Source organism: Haematobia irritans, chromosome 2, assembly GCF_050003625.1.
Source record: "Haematobia irritans isolate KBUSLIRL chromosome 2, ASM5000362v1, whole genome shotgun sequence".
Taxonomy (NCBI): domain Eukaryota; kingdom Metazoa; phylum Arthropoda; class Insecta; order Diptera; family Muscidae; genus Haematobia; species Haematobia irritans.
In genome coordinates this window covers 165,940,121-165,960,638 of record NC_134398.1, presented here as the reverse complement: position 1 = coordinate 165,960,638, position 20,518 = coordinate 165,940,121, and positions in this window count along the sequence as shown.

The following is a 20,518-nucleotide window of genomic DNA, read 5'->3' as shown; positions in this document are numbered from 1 at the left end:
AGTACAAAAAAAAAAAACGGAGCGAACATTTTAAATTGATATTTTCACATGAATAGATCATAATATTATCTATGGTGGAAGAAAATTTCATAAAATAATTTACTTGATGTGTTGGCACATCGCAAGGACATAGTCAAAGTGTTTAAAGGAAATTATCAAAGAAAAAACAATTAAAGCTATGACTTAAGTGTTTAGAAAAGTTTTTTTTGCAGATGTAGTTCAAAGAAACTCCTTATTTGAATGTATCTTCTTTTGAGGTGGTGTATTTTTTATACCCTCCACCATAGGATGGGGGTATATTAACTTTGTCATTCCGTTTGTAACACATCGAAATATTGCTCTAAGACCCTATATTCTGGGTCGTGGTGAAATTCTGAGTCGATCTGAGCATGTCCGTCCGTCCGTCCGTCTGTTGAAATCACGCTAACTTCCGAACGAAACAAGCTATCGACTTGAAACTTGGCACAAGTAGTTGTTATTGATGTAGGTCGGATGGTATTGCAAATGGGCCATATCGGTCCACTTTTACGTATAGCCCCCATATAAACGGACCCTCAAATTTGGCTTGCGATTGCTCTAAGAGAAGCAAATTTTTATCCGATCCGGCTGAAATTTGGTGCATGGTGGTTATATATGGTCTCTAACAACCATGCAAAAATTGGTCCATATCGGTCGATAATTATATATAGCCCCCATATAGACCGATCCCCAGATTTGAACTCCGGAGCCTCTTAGAGGATCAAAATTCATCCGATCCGGTTGAAATTTGGTACATGGTGTTAGTATATGGTCTCTAACAACCATGCAAAAATTGGTCCATATCGGTCCATAATTATATATAGGCCCCATATAAACCGATTCCCAGATTTGATTTGCGGATCCTCTAGGAGAAGCAATTAATTAATTAATTTTATAAAGAATGTTGTCAAAATTTTAAATCTTTTGAAAATTTTGTAAACATTTTATTTCTACACTCAAAAAAAAGTGAACTCACTATTTCACTAAAGCCAATTTAACTATATTATAGTTCATGAAATTGTTATATTTGGAGAAAGTTTCATTTACTCTAATAACTTTTTGCGAACGTTAGTTAAATGAACTAAAAGACGGGAAAAAAAGATACAGAAATTAAACATAGAGATTTACTAAAGTCGTATTTCTCATAAAATAGTTCATTATTTCTTCAAATTTGTAAATTTTACTACAAAAGCGTCCATGATGAACTTCGTATGTCACTTAAGACATTCTTGCAATTTTGAACTACAATTTTTTCCTTCAAACTACAAAATTTTCTTTATCAAGTGAAAAAAATTACTTATGTGTAATAAATTTTCTTGAATTTGTCGAAAAATATTTACTTATTTTTGTGATATCGGCGTGATGTCAGCGTTTGTAATACTGTTTAGTTAAAATTTTCTAAAAATATACAAAATTTTCTAAAATTAACCAAAAGATTTCTTCCTGGTGGGTTCACTGTTTTTTCAGTGTATAGAAAATTTTGTCAAAATGTTATTTCTATTGAAAATTTTGTCCAAATTTTACTTCTATAGAAAATGTTGTCAAAATTTTATTTCTATAGAAAATTTTGTCAAACTTAATTATATACGTATATATACGTATATAATATATACCACGTATGGACTACGTGGTATATAAATATTACGGTATTAGGAAGTTTTAAGATACCTTGCCATCGGCAAAAGTTACCGCAACCCAAGAAAATCGATTGTGGATGACAGTCTTCAGTAGAAGTTTCTACGCAATCCATGGTGGAGGGTACATAAGCTTCGGCCTGGCCGAACTTACAGCCGTATATACTTGTTGATATTTATTGTCCGATATACACCAATTTTTGCAGAGTTACTAGAAATCATATGCTGACATCATGTACCGTATTTCACCCCGATCGGATGAAATGGGCTCCTCCAGGAAGCTTTACAACTCAAATATGGGATTTATATAGGGGCTATATATACGATAATTCAGAACCGACAATGAACAATTTTTGCATATCGGGGGGCTATATATAATTATGAACTGATGTACACCAATTTTTGCATGATTATAAACAGGCATATAAATAGCATCTATAAGTCTCAAGTTTCAACTTGATTTTGTTCGGATGTTAGCATGATTTCAACAGATGGAGGGACGGACGGACATCGCTAGAGCACTTCATCCTACGGTGGAGGGTTTTAAAAAAGTACGATTAATTCATATTCCTTTTGTATACGCAAAGAAAAAAAAAACGTTAGGAAAACGTGTACCGAAAACGTTTTTCTTTTGTTAGAGTTTTTTGAATTGCTTCGAAAATTTTAAACTTTTATCACCAAAAAAATTCGTTTGTTACAAAATTTTTATTTTTTCAATAAAAAAAGTTATTTTTGAAACAACAACGCAGTCCATTTCGTTTATATCAAACACTGTTCTTTTCTGACGTTAGGTCTTTAATAAGACTCATTTTACAGTTCAAAATTTAATATACTACAATGTAATGTTGAACATTTTTCGGAATCTTCCGAACATATCTGGAATATATGTAAAAAAAAAAAACTATGGTCGAAGCAGGGATCGAACCCACGACCCTTGACATGCAAGTCGGACGTAGCAACCACTGCACCACGGTGCCAACCTAATTGTTTGTTTCTGTTAAATAAACTTTGTTTATTCGGTTCGTGGGCGCCGCAAGCTATGCTATATGAATATAACTTATATGGATATTTATCTATTGATGACCATAACAGGTACATAGCTCAGTGGTTAGTGTGTTGGCTTACAAAGTGCATGGTCCGCGGTTCGATTCTCCGTCCAGGCGAAAGGTAAAAAAAAATTTAAAATTTATAAAATCGTATAATTTCTTCTACATTATTGGTATTACAGGAAAATGTGTTAAGAACTAACAAACATCGTGAAAACAATGTTTTTTTTAGTTTGTCCTTATGAAATTATTTTTACATCCTGGAAAAAATAAACGTTTATCACAAAAAGTATATACTTTTCTCCCAAATACACTTCCTTACAGCGAAAAGCAAATGAGAAACGAACTTTGTTTGTCTAAAATTTCGTTTGGGAGGAAAGAATTATTTTTTTGAGTGTACATAGTCGACAATCACGATGTCATTATGTGAAACACTGTTTACATTTCCACCGCAATAGTTGAATTAAGTGAACGGTCAAGTTGAAATAAGTTCCACTATGCTGCCGGGGGTTCCATTAGGTGGACCAAGAGTTATAATCTAGTTGTCTACCTGGAGACGACTGGACAGACTTCAACACCTGTTCGGCGAGTCCACGTTTTCTTACGGCAACGACATCCAAATGGGGTAAACCCTGAAGCAAGAGTTTTAAAGAGAGTTTTAGTGCTGCTGAGAGCTCACGATATCGATATAAATATTTGTTCGACTTGGCTGCCTTTGGCACGAATTATGACCTTCAAACATCCGACACAGCAATCACACGCTTCGCGAATGTGACTCTGCGGTATTTTGGCCCGTTCTCGGCGGCGCGTCATCTCGAGATAAATGACATTTTAGCAATTTTTAGTCTCAATCTTACACTCAAAAACTGCACTAGGCTACCAACGGATTGAGATCCGGGGATTTTTGTGGCTGTTGAGCGATAGAAATGAAGCGAATACCCTCATTTTTAGGCGATTCTTAGTTGACTCGTGCTGAGGCCAAAATGTTTGTCTGTCGAGGACTTCATTACCATATTTGGGTCATTTTCCCAATAATATTCTAAATTTATGTTGACCAATTTGGAGAAAACCAAAGTCTGTTACTGGCCACTATCGTGCAGCCGCAAATTATGGCCTTCAAACGGGCGACAAAGCATGTGATGGCTTCATGAAAATAGCTTTGCTGTATTTTGACCCTATCTCGGCGAATCACCCTCTACAGCTGACACTTTGTTACTTTTTAGTGTTAACTAAAATTCCACAGGCTCAAAAGTTCAACCGATTTAAATGCGAGCCACTCCTGTTTGACGCGTCCTGATGGTGCTAAGTTCTTTGGAATGCCCATGGTCGATGGTCGAATTTTCATCTGACCTTTCTTGCAAGTAAAGCCAATCATTTTGTTTACCACAAACTGCATAATTTGAAATGGTCTCTCATCGCAGAAATCCAAAATTCGTAACTTATCATTTTAGTGCAAGAGAAGCAACTGCTTGGCTCTTTCCATGCTCACTTTTTTATGAATCGGTGAGCTCTTGTACTTTTTGGAACTCCAATTGTTTTAGTCCAATCTCATTTTCCAATATGTTCTGGCGATATATTCAGCTCACGAGTAAGCTTGTTACCACTACAGCGCGGATTTAGATGAATTTTCTTAAATTTTCGGGTACATTTTGCTGCTGTGACCGCGTTGAATAGCGTCCTCTTTTGAAACATTATGTAATACTGCCAGTATCTCGGTAACACACAATGGTACGAGAAACAAAAGATTTATTCACATTTAAATGCTAGAGGGCTATAACGATATACACTTGTGGTTACCAAGTCAAACAAAAAGAAATAAAACTATCTGTCATGATTCCATCGAAATTTCTTCTAAAAGGGAAAACTTACTCACATTGGACTTTGATCATATGAAATAAAAATTTTCAAGGAACTGAATTTATAGAAAAATTTATTCAAAATTGTATTTCTATAGAAAATTTCATTTCAATATATTTTTTTGTTTAATTTAATTTCTATAGACAATTTTGTCAAAATTTTATTATGCGGAAAATTTTGGCAAAATTTCATTTCTACTGAAAATTGTTTCAAATTTCATTTCTATAGAAAATTTTGTCAAAATTTAATTTCTATAGAAAATTTTGTCAAAATTTTATTTCCATTGGAAATTTTGTCAAAATTTTATTTCTATAGAAAATTTTGTCAAAATTTTATTTCTATAGAAAATTTTGTCAAAATTTTATTTCTATAGAAAATTCTATTGCATATATTCATAATAATTTACTGAAGGTTTATCGAAGGAATTTGTATGGTAATAGTAGGTTTAAAGTTTATGTTAACTTTTATGAATATGGGGGTATATCTATAGAAAATATTGCCAAAATTTTATTTCTATAGAAAATTTAGTCAAAATTTTATTTCTCTAGAAAATTAAGTCAAAATTTTATTTCTATAGAAAATTTAGTCCAAATTTCATTTCTATAGAAAATTTTGTCAAAATTTCATTTCTATAGAAAAGTTTGCCAAAATTTTATTTCTATAGAAATTTTAGTCAAAATTTTATTTTTATCGAAAATTTTGTTAAAATTTTATTTCTATAGAAATTTTATCAAAAATTTATTTCTATAGAAATTTTGTCAAAATTTTATTTGTATAGAAAATTTTGTCAAAATTTTATTTCTATATATAATTTTGTCAAAACTTTATTTATATAGAAAATTTAGTCAAAATTTTATTTCTATAGAAAATGTTGCCAAATTTTATTTCTATAGAAAATTTTGTCAAAATTTTATTTTTATAGAAAATTTTATTAAAATTTTGTTAAAATTGTATATCTATAGAAAATTTTGTCAAAATTTTATTTCTATAGAAAATTTTGTCAAAACTTTACATCTAAAGAAAATTTTGCCAAAATTTTATTTCTATAGAAAATTTTGTCAAAATTTTATTTCTATAGAAAATTTTGTCAAAATTTTATTTCTATAGAAAATTTTGTCAAAATTTTATTTCTTTTTTGTGTAAAACAGAGTGTGAAGCTGTGTACACCAGAACAAATCCTTGAAAACGGTTTTGACGAAGTCAACCGAAATATTGGAAATAAAAATAAAAGAAAAACATCATATCTATGTTTTTTAATCGACCTATAGCCGAAACTATGAAAAATAATTCTTAAAGATAAATAAAAAGGTCAACGATAATTATCCAGAAAAAGAAAAAAAATTTATTTCTCTAGAAAATTAAGTCAAAATTTTATTGCTATAAAAAGTTTAGTCAAAACTTCATTTCTATAGAAAATGTTGTCAAAATTTTATTTCTATAGAAAATTTTGTTAAAATTTTATTTCTCTAGAAAATTTTGTTAAGATTTTATTTCTCTAGAAAATTAAGTCAAAATTTTATGTCTGTAGAAAATTTTAATAAATTTTTGTCAACATTTTATATCTATAGAAAATTTTGTCAAAATTTTGCTTCTATAGAAAGTTTAGTCAAAATTTCATTTCTATAGAAAATTTTATTAACATTTTGTCAAAATTGTATATGTATAGAAAATTTTGTCAAAATTTTATTTCTATAGAAAATTTTGTCAAAACTTTATATCTATAGAAAATTTTGTCAAAATTTTATTTCTATAGAAAATTTTGTCAAAATTTTATTTCTATAGATAATTTTGCCAAAACTTTATTTATATAGAAAATTTTATTAAAATTTTATTTCTATAGATAATTTTGTCAAAACTTTATTTATATAGAAAATTTAGTCAAAATTTTATTTCTATAGAAAATTTTGTCAAAATTTTATTTCTATAGAAAATTTTATTAAAATTTTGTCAAAATTGTATATATATGAAAGTTTTGTCAAAATTGTATTTCTATAGAAAATTTTGTCAAAACTTTATATCTATAGAAAATTTTGTCAAAATTTTATTTCTATAGAAAATTTTGTCAAAATTTTATTTCTATAGATAATTTTGTCAAAACTTTATTTATATAGAAAATTTAGTCAAAATTTTATTTCTATAGAAAATGTTGTCAAAATTTTATTTCTATAGAAAATTTTATTAAAATTTTGTCAAAATTGTATATCTACAGAAAATTTTGTCAAAATTTTATTTCTATTGAAAATTTTGTCAAAATTTCATTTCTATAGAAAATTTTGTCAAAATTTCATTTCTATAGAAAATATTGTCAACATTTTATTTCTGTAGAAAATTTTGTCAAAATTTTATTTCTCTAGGAAATTTAGTAAAAATTTTATTTCTATAGAAAATTTTGTCAAAATTTTATTTCTCTAGAAAATTTTGTCTGTAGAAAATTGTGTCAAAATTTTATTTTTATAGAAAATTTTGTCAAAATATTATTTCTAAAGAAAATTGTGTCAACGTTTTATTTCTATAGAAAATTGTGTCAAAGTTTTATTTCTATAGAAAATTGTGTCAAAATTTAATTCCTATAGAAAGTTTTGTTAAAATTTAATTTCTATAGAAAATTTTGTCAACATTTTATTTCTGCACAAAATTTTGTCAAAATTTTATTTCTCTAGGAAATTTAGTCAAAATTGTATTTCTATAGAAAATTTAGTCAAAATTGTATTTCTATAGAAAATTTTGTCAAAATTTTGTTTCTAGAGATTTTTTTTTAAATTTTATTTCTCTAGAAAATTTAGTCAACATTTTATTTCTCTAGAAAATTAAGTCAAAATTTTATTTCTATAGAAAGTTTAGTCAAAATTTTATTTTTCTAGAAAAATAAGTCAAAATTTTATTTCTATAGAAAAATTTGTCAAAATTGTATTTCTCTAGAAAATTTTGTCAAAATTTTATTTCTATAGAAAGTTTTGTCAAAATGTTATATCTATAGAAAATTTTGTCAAACTTTTATTTCTATAGAAAATTTTATTAAAATTTTGTCAAAATTTTATTTCTATAGAAAAATTGGTCAAAATTGAATTTCTATATAAAATTTGGTCAACATTTTATTTTTTTAGAAAATTGTACTACCTTTTATTTGGAGAGAAAACTTTTACGAGATAGCACAGGCGTTGAAACCACTTAGAGACGTTTTGAAACTCCAGCATTACTATGAGGAGATAATCCATCACTGGAAAATTTTGTGGTATGTGGTGCAAATGTAATTAAACCCATAACCCTTTGTGAGCAAAGCGGGGTGCTAACCATTGCAGCACGGTAGCTCCCAACAAAGTATAAAAAATAACTGTAACTAGAATAAATCTGTCTGCAGTTATGCGAATGGTTTAGAAATGGTAGCAACCTGGAGTTGATTGCAATACATATCAGTCACCGCGCAACTTGTACGACAAGATCTGTCACAGGAAACTATTATATTTTATCGATGTGGTGCTATACTAATTCCTTAGGTTCGATTCAATGTATCATATAGTCAACTCCTTCCGCCTTTAGTCTCTCTTGCTCGTTTTTCTTATAATATATTTCCCAACATGTCCTTTAATTACAAGATAATTATCACCATTATTTTGGTATTAATTTATGATAACTTCACCGATTTAATGGTTGACTCTGTTTAACCAAAGACATTTCTTGCCAAAGAAATGGGAATCAGAACCACACACTTCGACAAAGACATTAATTTTGTGTTTATGTCCTCTATGAAAGTTAATACGTTCATTTTGCCTGAGATTACCTTAGTAGTCCAAATACCACAATTTGGTCAAAACATGCGTTAAATTCTTTCTTTCATCCATCCATCTATACCTTAATCGAGATAAATAACAGTTCAATGAGATTTCATTATAGATATCTTTACCAGAAATTGGTGATGAACAGACGTGACAGTAAGCAAAAAAAAAAACGAGCCCCTATACGTATTTGATCACTAGACAATTGCGCGTGTGACCAACATTGGGATACACCACATGGACGAAAAGACAATAGAGTTTGAATGGAACTACAACAAAATAATACCAACTCCAATTAACTATTAGGGATACAAAGAATGTAATTTTTTTCCCTTCTTTTTTTAAGCAGTAACAGAAAATATATCGATAAACAATTGAGTGCTATAAAAAAGGGGAAATAATTGCTAAATAAGGCCTTTGGAAGTAAAACAAATTTGGTTGTGCATCGGCTTCCTAGAGTGAACCTCCCAGCAAAAAATAATTATAAAATGAAAAGCACCCATATTATAGTGTTCATATTGTAGGCACTACTATTCTGAGCAAAGTTGTAAGTGCAGAATTCAGCGCTACTTCTTTCAAAGGTGTAAGTAAATTCTTCGTTTATAGCGCGCGACGCACTTATTTTTTTTTATTGAACGCTCGACAAAAATTAATTAAATATGAAAGTGCTGAAATTAGCATAATTTATTTGCACTAGGATAAAGTGGTGCTTCCTCCTTCGCTTACCAAGTTGCACTTCTGTAAGCAAGAGTTTTTTGTGTTTTCACGACTTCTTACGAACGAACGATTTTGTGCGAAGACATATTAGTAAAAATAAATCATTTGATGTATTGTGTTTGAAGGATGAAGACATATTTTGCGGACGATTCAATTCATTTTGTCTTCTTTTGTTTTGTGTATTGTTGAATTTAATTCAAGGTAACAATAACTCTAGCGGCCAGTAATGCGGACCGGGCCCAGATAGTATAATTATAAACAAGTATATACGGCCGTAAGTTCGGCCAGGCCGAATCTTATGTACCCTCCACCATGGATGGCGTAAAAACTTCTACGAAAGACTATCATCCACAAATTTCAACTCACTCGGATGAAATTTGCTCCTCCAAGAGGCTCCAAAACCAAATCTCGGGATCGGTTTCTATGGGGGCTATAAGTGATAATGGACTGATATGGACCACTTTTGGCATGGTTGTTAGAGACCATATACTAACACCACGTATCAAATTTCAGCCGGATCGGATAAAATTTGCTTTGCAAATCGGGGGATCGGTTTATATGGGGGCTATATATAATTATGGACCGATGTGGACAAATTTTTGCATTGTTGTTAGAGACCATATACTAACACCATGTACCAAATTTCAGCCGGATCGGATAAAATTTGCTTCTCTTAGAGGCTCCGCAAGCCAAATCGGGGGATCGGTTTATATGGGGGCTATATATAATTATGGACCGATGTGGACCAATTTTTGCATGGTTGTTAGAGACCATATACTAACACCATGTACCAAATTTCAGCCGGACCGGATAAAATTTGCTTCTCTTAGAGGCTCCGGAGGTCAAATATGGTGATCGGTTTATAAGGGGGCTATATATAATTACGGGCCGATATGGACCAATTTTTGCATGGTCATTAGAGACCATATACTAACATCATGCACCAAATTTCAGCCGGATCGGATGAAATTTGTTTCTCTTAGAGGCTCTGCAAGCCAAATCGGGGGATCGGTTTATATGGGGGCTATATATAATTATGGACCGATATGGACCAATTTTTGCATGGTTGTTAGAGACCATATACTAACACCATGTACCAAATTTCAGCCGGATCGGATGAAATTTGCTTCTCTTAGAGGCCTCGCAATCCAAATTTGGGGGTCCGTTTATATGGGGGCTATACGTAAAAGTGGACCCATATGGCCCATTTGCAATACCGTCCGACCTACATCAATAACAACTACTTGTGCCAAGTTTCAAGTCGATAGCTTGTTTCGTTCGGAAGTTAGCGTGATTTCATCAGACGGACGGATGGACGGACGGACGGACATGGTCAGATCGACTCAGAATTTCACCACGACCCAGAATATATATACTTTATGGGGTCTTAGATCAATATTTCGATGTGTTACAAACGGAATGACAAAGTTAATATACCCCCATCCTATGGTGGAGGGTATAAAAAGGAAGACTTTTACAAATGTGTGTCTGGTAGTACTTTAGCGCTATAATGGTTCCAATATTCTAAATTATTATGTGCATTCTTAAGCGCACTAAAATTGCAATGATTTCCTCATGTAAATGTACTGCTTCTGACAGCGCTGAATTGCATACAAAGAAGAAAAGCATTTAAGTGGGATATTTCCTTATAAATTCATCCGTGAATTACTCGCAGAGGTAAGCGCTGCTTGACTTTAACTGCCCTTACAAAGCTGCTAAAAATTCAGCAAGTTGTTTTTGCTGGGCTACTACATGAAACCATTTAGAAATAACTTTAGGTTAGGTTAGGTTAGTTGGCAGCCCGATGTATTAGGCGAACTTCTCTCTTATCACTAAGTGCTCCCCGATTCCATGTTAAGCTCAATGACAACTGACCTCCTTTTTATAGCCGAGTCCGAACGGCGTTCCACATTGCAGTGAAACCACTTAGAGAAGCTTTGAAACCCTCAGAAATGTCACCAGCATTACTGAGGTAGGATAGAAATAACTTTGGTTGCCTGCAAAACTGTAATAGATTCCGTGACTATTTTTGCGCCAAGGGAACATAACCCGTTACATATATTTGAATAATTTGAGATGGTATCAAAAATGTAGATCTACAAATTGGAGAAGGGTATAAAATAGACTTTCCTTACTTGTTAGGTTAGGTTAGGTTAGGTTATGGAGGATTACACGAATCCGAACTAGCGGATTTGTGTCCACTTAGACCCTACTTTGTCCATTGCGGTTCCTCAAACTTCTTTCCATCTTCCTCTTCGTGTCTGCTTCGCTCCGGCCGGAATGAGTCCATTCTATGATAATGTGGTCTTCGGGTGCGTCTAGGTCCTCCACCCCGATGCCTTGATGAAGGCGAGAATACTCCTCAGGCTGCATTCTCGCAAGTCCTATAGAAGAAGCCCATTGTCTCTTCCATAAATCTTCATATTTGCTCTTGATCCTGTAAATAAACAAAGAAAGCGGAGGAAAAACATCCGAAATGACGTTATCCGTGCCTCTTCATTCCCAGTTATGTCATAATGTCCAGGTACCCAGCACAGAGTTACATTATGCTGTTCAGTGAGAACCGTAAGCTCTCTACGACAGCGGCTGACTACCTTCGACCTTATGTTCGTATTGCCCAGGGCCTTTATAGCTGCCTGACTATCGATGAAAATGCTGATATAGCATCTAAATAACGGCCTTATCGATACAAGCTTTTGCAATAGCAAATATCTCAGCCTGACAAATGCTGCATTTATCGTCTAACTTAAAAGACTCTTTAAGTTCCAACTCTTTGCAGTAAATTCCGCTGCCTGTACCATCGGCCATTTTCGAGCCGTCCGTATAAATGTTCAGGTTTCCAAAGTGTATCCTATTTTCGTCCCAGTCCTCTATGCTCGGGATAATATAATCCAGGTTATTCTCATACACATGCCGTGTCGCCATATAGTCAGTTCTCAGTATACGATTGTGGTGGTTTGTGATGGGTCACCATACATGACATCCATATGTCACAGCTACTGGCCTTATCACAGCTGTATAAAGCCAGTTGAAAAGGTACGGTTTCATTCCCCACCGCTCCCCAACAAGCTTCTGACATGCGTATAATGCCGCACAGGTCTTCTTCATACGATCCGCTAAATTCTCGAGCCAATTCAGTTTGGAGTCCAAGACAATCCCCAGGTAACGTGCCGATTTCAAGAGTGTCAATTTCGTCCGCTGTAATTCTGGATCTTTGTATCCATCCAGTATCCTTTTCCGGGTAAAGAGCACCTTATCCGTTTTCCTAGGATTTACTCCTAATCCACCACCACTGGCCCATTCTGATAGGGATTTCAGTGACTCACTCATCACGTCCGAGATCGTGTCCAAGATTTTGCCTGAAGCCATTATGACAATGTCATCCGAAGACTTTTCATTATGACAATGTCATCCGGAGACTTTTCTTACTTGTTTAAGTAGAGCCCCAAATAAACCGATCCATAAATTTGGCAACTGGAGCCTCTTACACGCAAAGAACAAAAACTTTTGAAAAACATATACCGAAATCGTTTTTTTGTTAGATTTTTTGAATTGCTTCGAAAATTTTAAACTTTTATCACCAAAAAAATTCGTTTGTTACAAAATTTTTATTTTTTCAATAAAAAGAGTTTTTTTTTTGAACCAACAACACATTCCATTTCGTTTATATCAAGCACTGTTCTTTTCTGCCTTTAAGTCTTCAATAAGACACATTTTACAGTTCATAGTAAAAATTTAAGATAGTAGTATGTAATGTTGAACATCTTTTCGGGATCATCCGAACATATCTAGAATATATCTAAAAAAACTTTTTTGGTATTCGGACGAAGCTGGGATCGAACCCACAACCCTTGGCCTACAAGGCGTACGTAGCAACCACTGCTCCACGGTGCCCAACTAAATGTATGTTTCTGTTAAATAAAGTTTATTTAATCGGCTCGTGGGCGCCTCAAACTATGCTATATAAATATAACTTATATTGGTAATTGTCTATTGATGACAATAACAGCTACATAGCTCAGTGGATAGAGTGTTGGCTTACAAATTGCATTGTCCGCGGTTCGTATCAGGCGAAAGGTAAAATTAAAAATAATAAGAATAATTTCTTCTACATTGTTTGTATTACAGAAAAAGGTGCAAAGAACTGAAAAACCTCATGGAAGTGAGAAAGATGTGAGGGAAATGCAATTAGCCAGAAAAGATTTTTTTGGAGTTGAAATGAAATTGTTATTACATCCTGGAAAAGAATAAATGTTTATCACAAAAATTATATACTTTTCTTCCAAATAAACTTCCATGCAGCGAAAAGCGAACTTTGTTTGTCTAAAATTTCGTTTGGGAGGAAAGAATTATTTCTTTGCGTGTAGAAGAGCAGATTACACCCGATCCGTTTGAAATTTGATGAACGATGTCTGTGTATGCCTTCTAACTACCATAAACCTAAATTGGTCCATTTCGGTTCGTATTTTTATATAGACAACCTTAATTTGACTTCAGCGAGAAATAATGGAGAATTTTTATAACGCTATTCCGTGATGGGGATAACAAAGTGATGAAATGTAGCCTTAATGTGAAATGATAAATACTAATTTCTTCTGAGGTCAAGAATAGTAAAATTTTAATACTCTAAGGCCTTCGGTTTGTAAGAACCTCCACTGTATATTACTTTTTTTTAACTACAACAACAGGACTATGTGCGTTTTTTCCTTCCCTCTCCTTTATTCATTCTCCAAAGAACGAACATGTATAAACAATTCATTACGATAATTGTTTACGATTAAAATACTATTAACCACCAATCGTCAAAGAAAAAACTTGTATTGAGGACAAATGGGATTTTGGGTCTTAAACTCGAAAAACGCCAACAACCAATCACCAGTAGATATGACCTCACACACACTCAAGAATATTGTCAGTCAGGAACTATTCGGTCGATCACTATTGTTCACTTTGATACTTCACCGCCACACTTTTACGTTTCTTATGCTTCATAGACTCTCCCATGTACACGATATGAACATTGGAAATTGTGTCCAAACATCCAAACAGCAATTAATCATGCAAAAGACACAACGAGAACAATTCATTGAGAATTGAAAAGGCAATGTGCATTTTCCGGATATAATATTCCAAGAAGGCTTTAATGTACCCTAAGTGTATGTGTGTGTGTGTGTGGAGTAAGTAAAGCCACAGTGGGTTGGGAAGAGTTAAACACATAGATTCATAGATGAACAGAAAACTTAATCGACTGGTGCGAAAACTGAACTAAATTTTACTCCACTTTTTGAGACTTCTTTTGGAATTTGAACAAAATTTTTAACACTTCTACAAAATGACTAGACTTAACAGGTTGGCTGATAAGTCCCCGGTCTATCAAAGAAAAACACATTTTTTTGTCACAATTCGTTCTTATTATTCAACATAGTTCCCTTCAAGAGCGATACAACGATTATAACGACCTTCCAATTTTTTGATCCCATTTTGGTAGTACTCCTTCGATTTTGCCTCAAAATAGGCCTCAGTTTCTGCAATCACCTCTTCATTGCACCCAAAATTTTCCCTGCGAACATCCTTTTGAGGTCTGAGAACAAGAAAAAGACGCTGGGGCCAGATCTGGAGAATACGGTGGGTGGGGAAGCAATTCGAAGCCCAATTCATGAATTTTTGCCATTGTTCGCAATGATTTGTGGCACGGTGCGTTGTCTTGGTGGAACAACACCTTTTACTTCTGCATATGCCGTTTTACCGCGATTTCGATCTTCAAACGCTCCAATAACGCCATAAAATAGTCACTGTTGATGGTTTTTCCCTTCTCAAGATAATCGATAAAAATTATTCCATGCACATCCCAAAAAACAGAGGTCGCTGTCCACTCAGCCGCCTGTCGGTTGGACTCAGGAGTGTAGTGATGGAGCCATGTTTCATCCATTGTCACATATCGACGGAAAAACTCGGGTGTATTACGAGTTAACAGCTGCAAACACTGCTCAGAATCATCAATACGTTGTTGTTTTTGGTCAAATGTGAGCTCGCGCGGCACCCATTTTGCACAGAGCTTCCGCATATCCAAATATTGATGAATGATATGAGCAACACGTTCCTTTGATATCTTTAAGGCCTCTGTTATCTCGATCAACTTCATTTTACGGTCATTCAAAATCATTTTGTGGATTTTTTTGATGTTTTCGTCGGTAACCATCTCTTTCTGGCGTCCACTGCGTTCACCGTCCTCCGTGCTCATTTCACCACGCTTGAATTTTTCATACCAATCAATTATTGTTGATTTCCCTGGGGCAGAGTCCGGAAACTCATTATCAAGCCAAGTTTTTGCTTCCACCGTATTTTTTCCCTTCAGAAAACAGTATTTTATCAAAACACGAAATTCCTTTTTTTCCATTTTTTCCACAATAACAAAAGTTGATTCACAAAAGACTCTCTATCTCACAAACTAATTGACTTACAGCGTCACGAATCATTTGAAGGTTGGTACTATATAGAAATAATACTAATACTAGCGACGCCATCTATGTGTCAGACCGGGGACTTATCAGCCAACCTGTTACAATTTAAACCGGCTAATGCCTTGGGTCGGAGTAGAATGTTAAAACATGTGGGAAATAATTAAAGGTAAAGCCTTTATATTAATTACAATTTTAAATGCGAGCTAATTGAACATGAAGACTAAGGAATTGGTATTATTATGCTATTGAAAAGAAACTGCCAGATACCCATCTTACAAGCCTGACTATACATATGTTTCAGCGTTGGCTAATCCACATTTCCATAGTCTCTAGTAAGATCTGGCTGGGTGAGATGATTCAATTTGGGTTTTATATGCTAATTTCTTTTTGTAAGCAATTTTTCAAAAGGGCATTTATGATTTACATTCGAGTTAGAGGCATAGGTAAATTTGGGGAATTTTTACATTTTTTTTTTTGACATAGCAGTGGCAATTTCACAAGGCAACGGGCTAGATCTCGCCAAGATAGTTGAAAAATTGTGGATATTTGAACAATATTTCGCGAAATCGGGCGATATTTATAGAAGTTGGAAGCTTAAATTAGTCTTAACCGATCCTGTGGAAAGTACAAAATTGTGGTGTGTACACGCAAAAAAATAATTCTTTCCTCCCAAACGAAATTTTAGACAAACAAAGACCGTTTCTCATTTGTTTTTCGCTGCAAGAAAGTTTATTTGGAAGAAAAGTATATACTTTTTGCGATAAACGTTTACTCTTTTCCAGGATGTAAAAACAAATTTTTTTTGGCTAATTGCATTTTCCCTCACATCTTTCTCACTTCCTCGATTTTTTTGGTTCTTAGCACCTTTTTCAGTAATACAAACAATGTAGAAGAAATTATTCGATTTCATAAATTTTTTAAATTTTACCTTTCGCCCGGATGGACCATACAATTTGTAAGTCCGGAGCATCTCGGAGGAGCAAAACTCACCCGATTAAGTTGAAATTTGGTACGTGAAGTTAGCATATGGTCTCTAACAACCATGAAAAAATTGGTCCATATCGGTCCATAATTATATATAGCCCCATATTAACCGATCCCCAGATTTGACCTCCAGATCCTCTTAGAGGAACAAAATTCATCCGATCCGGTTGAAATTTGGAACGCGGTGTTAGTATATGGCCGCTAATAACCATGCCAAAATTGGTCCCTATCGGTCTATAGCTATATAGAGCTGATCCCCAATCACATAAAAATTGGTCCATATCGGTTCATAATCAAGGTTTCAACTCGAGCCAAAAATAATCTAACAAAATTTTATTTCTATAGAAAATTTTCTCAAAATTGTATTTCTATAGAAAATTTTGTTAAAATTTTATTTCTATAGAAAATTTTGTTAAAATTTTATTTCTATAGAAAATTTTGTCAAAATTGTATTTCTATAGAAAATTTTGTCAAAATTTTATATCTGTAGAAAATGTTGTCATAATTTTATTTCTATAGAAAATTTTGTCAAAATTGTATTTCTATAGAAAATTTTGTCAAAATTTTATTTATTTTGCCAAAATTTAATTTCCTAACTTAACAGGCCTTTTTTAGTTTAATATATACCATGTATGGACTAACTTACAATTTCCAAAACGGTGTTAGGAAATTTTAAGATACCTTGCCATCGGCAAGTGTTACCGCAGCCCAAGTAATTCTATTGTGGATGACAGTCTTTATTAGAAGTTTCTACGCAATCCATTGTGTAGGCAACATAAGCTTCGGCCTGACCGAACTCACGGTACATACTACTATACTAAATTTTTACTACGAAACTGTAAAATATGTCTTATTAAAGACTTAAAATCAGAAAAGTATAGTCCTTGATATAAATAAAATGGAGTGTGTATTTGGTTCAAAAATACTTTTTTTTTATTGACAAAATAAAAGTTTTGCAACAAACGAATTTTTTGGTGATAAAAGTTTAAAATTTTCGAAGAAATTCAAAAAAACTCTAACAAAAGAAAAATATTCGGTACACGTTTTCCAGACGTTTTTCTTTTCTTTGGGTGTAGGATATGACTATGGGCAATTCATGATTTTCTTTCATATGTGAGTATTCTGACCATATTTGTCCAAATCTTTACCTAAATCTGAACCGATTTGGTTCATATTTGACACATTTAAAAAGAAAGTTAAATGTGTTCTCTATATGAAATATCAAGTGAATTAAGCTAAAATCTCGTTGAATTTCCGGGATAAAATATTGTTATTCTAGCCATATTTCCTCCATTTAAATATGCAAACAGTTTGAACAAATTTGACGCACTCTACTAAAATATTAAGTGTACTCTCTGTGCCAAATTACAGAATTTTCAGACTGAAACTTTGGCCTCCGTGGTCACGGACATGGTTACAGGCACCTGATTGGATCGCTCAGGGATTATTTCTTCGCCTTTTGGGTGTTGCAAACATATGCATTAAATTCGAATACCCTTTTCAACAGTGTGGCGCAGGGTATAAAATTTAACCATGATTTTATTTACAACAAGTGAAAGAAAAGCAACCGTAACTCCGTCAAGGACCAGTGTTTATCGATGGCATGGTGAATTTAACTAAAGTGGTAGTTAACTCCACGACAAATTTCATGAAGGTCTGGCAACCATTGATGCTGCGCTCCAATTGATATTGCAAGATCGTCAAGTGACCTATAGTCAAGTGACAGCCTTAAGCAATAGTGGGACCAGCATACATTCAATATTGCATGCACATGTGGCCGTCAAACAAATTGTTCGCTTTGGATGCCACACAACTTTTCAATGGCTCAGAAAAAGCCATTGATTGGTCGAAAGAAATGTTAGAAAAATGCGATCGCTATGCGGAAAACTTGAGGTGTCTCAATCGTAACACCTTAACAACGTAGAACCGTCATCTCTGAGTGGAACAAAACTATTTGTTTGCCAGTTAACTTCTAAGAAATCAGGAAAACAAACCGCCGAAGACGGATCACTCTTCAGCACGGAAATGCGAGCTCTTCCACATCGGCTCAAACAACTGCATTTTTGAGCACTCAAACCACCGATTTGATGGATCATCGAATAGTACTTACTTGGCACTGAATGACTATTTGATTCCCGTACATAGAAAATAGTCAACATTTTTCGGCAACTGAAAATGCGTTCAGAATGCAGGTTTTAAGCTCCTCGTAAAGATGCCGGAAACTACTCTCACCAATGGACATGCCCTTGCAATGTTTACACTTTTAGTAGTTGCTTGCCACTTTCGACAAAGAGTATTTGGTAATGAATCTTTCTGCGTGCTTTACAAAATTAAGCCCACATGCGCTCCAGTCTGTCTCAAAACATTTAGATCTGACTTATATGTAAATCACATCGTACTAGATACCGTCACCAATCTCGTCAATGGCTGAGATTTCGATATACAGATAAATTATGCTACCTCAACCCACTGTGCAGATACATAAATGCTCACTGACAGCCGTAATGAAAAGTAAAATCTTAAAGACGAAATCGATTAAACACAACAACAGCTATCCCCAACAAAAACAACATTCTATTCTGCACATAAAAGAAAATTTCACACATTTCCAGATGGATGCACAAACCAACATTTATCTCTATCGTATTTCACGTAACTACCACATCTGGTAGTCAACTAAGTACATTTATATCAAACATGTCGAAACATCATTTTATTTCCTCCAAATGCGTGGTGGGGAGACCAGTAAATGAAATGTTGCAGCTACCAAGTTTGACGTTACTGTCCGCCAGTCCAGTGGTTATACAATACTCTAAGTGTTACGTATTGTTCTTGCTTGGCTGGTTATTATGTGCGGATAGCGGTAGTGGTGGTAGATGGTGATGCAGTTGGATGTGGTAGCTCGTTTTAATTTGTTGTAATTCAAGAAGAAAAAGTTGTTGCACAAGATTTGTTGCAAAAATCCATGGCGGCCTATGTACGGACTTCGAGTATGTGTACCATTATTAGCATCAACTGGTTTCATGGAGTTACAAGAATCAATGGCTAATGTTCTGTTTTGAACTCGTCAACGTGAATATTGACAGATGTGGAAGGTAAAATATATCGGTTATATCATGAATTTGATGAAATATTTGTGGCTATTATGAAAACAATTTTTTCTTTGAAAGGTTAGGTTAGGTGGCAGCCCGATGTATCGGGCTCACTTAGACTATTCAGTCCATTGTGATACCACATTGGTGAACTTCTCTCTTATCACTGAGTGCTGGACGATTCCATGTTAAGCTCAATGACAAGGGAGAGACCTCCTTTTTATAGCCGAGTCCGAACGGCGTTCCACATTGCAGTGAAACCACTTAGAGAAGCTTTGAAACCCTCAGAAATGTCTCCAGCATTACTTAGGTGGGATAATCCACCTCTGAAAAACTTTTTGGTATTTGGTCGAAGCAGGAATCGAATCCACGACCTTGTGTATGTAAGGCGGGCATGCTAACCATTGCTCCCTTCCTTGAAAGAAATGTTTTATTATTTTCTGCATTTTACTTCTAAAGACTTTTTTTTTTAAATTCTACTTTTATAGAAATTTTGTCAAATTTTTATTTCTTAAGAATTTTTTTTTTTCAAAATTTTATTTCTATAGAAAATTATTTCCAAATTTTTTTTTAAAGAAAATTTTTTCAAAATTTTTACTTCTAAAGAAAATTTTGTCAAAATTTTATTTCTATAGAAATCTTTGTCAAAATTTTATTTGTGAAAATTTTATCAAAGTTACATATCTAGTTTCCCCTTCAACTAAGAGGTACTTCCGAATTTTTTTATAGAAATATACTTTTGCAAAATCTACCAAAACATTGCAGTGAATTTTATTTCTGTAGAAAATTTTTTTTTATTTCTATAGAAAATTTTTCAAAATTTTATTTCTATAGAAAATTTTGTCAAAATTTTATTTCTATAGAAAATTTTGTCAAAATTTTATTTCTATAGAAAATTTTGTCAAAATTTTATTTCTATAGAAAATTTTGTCAAAA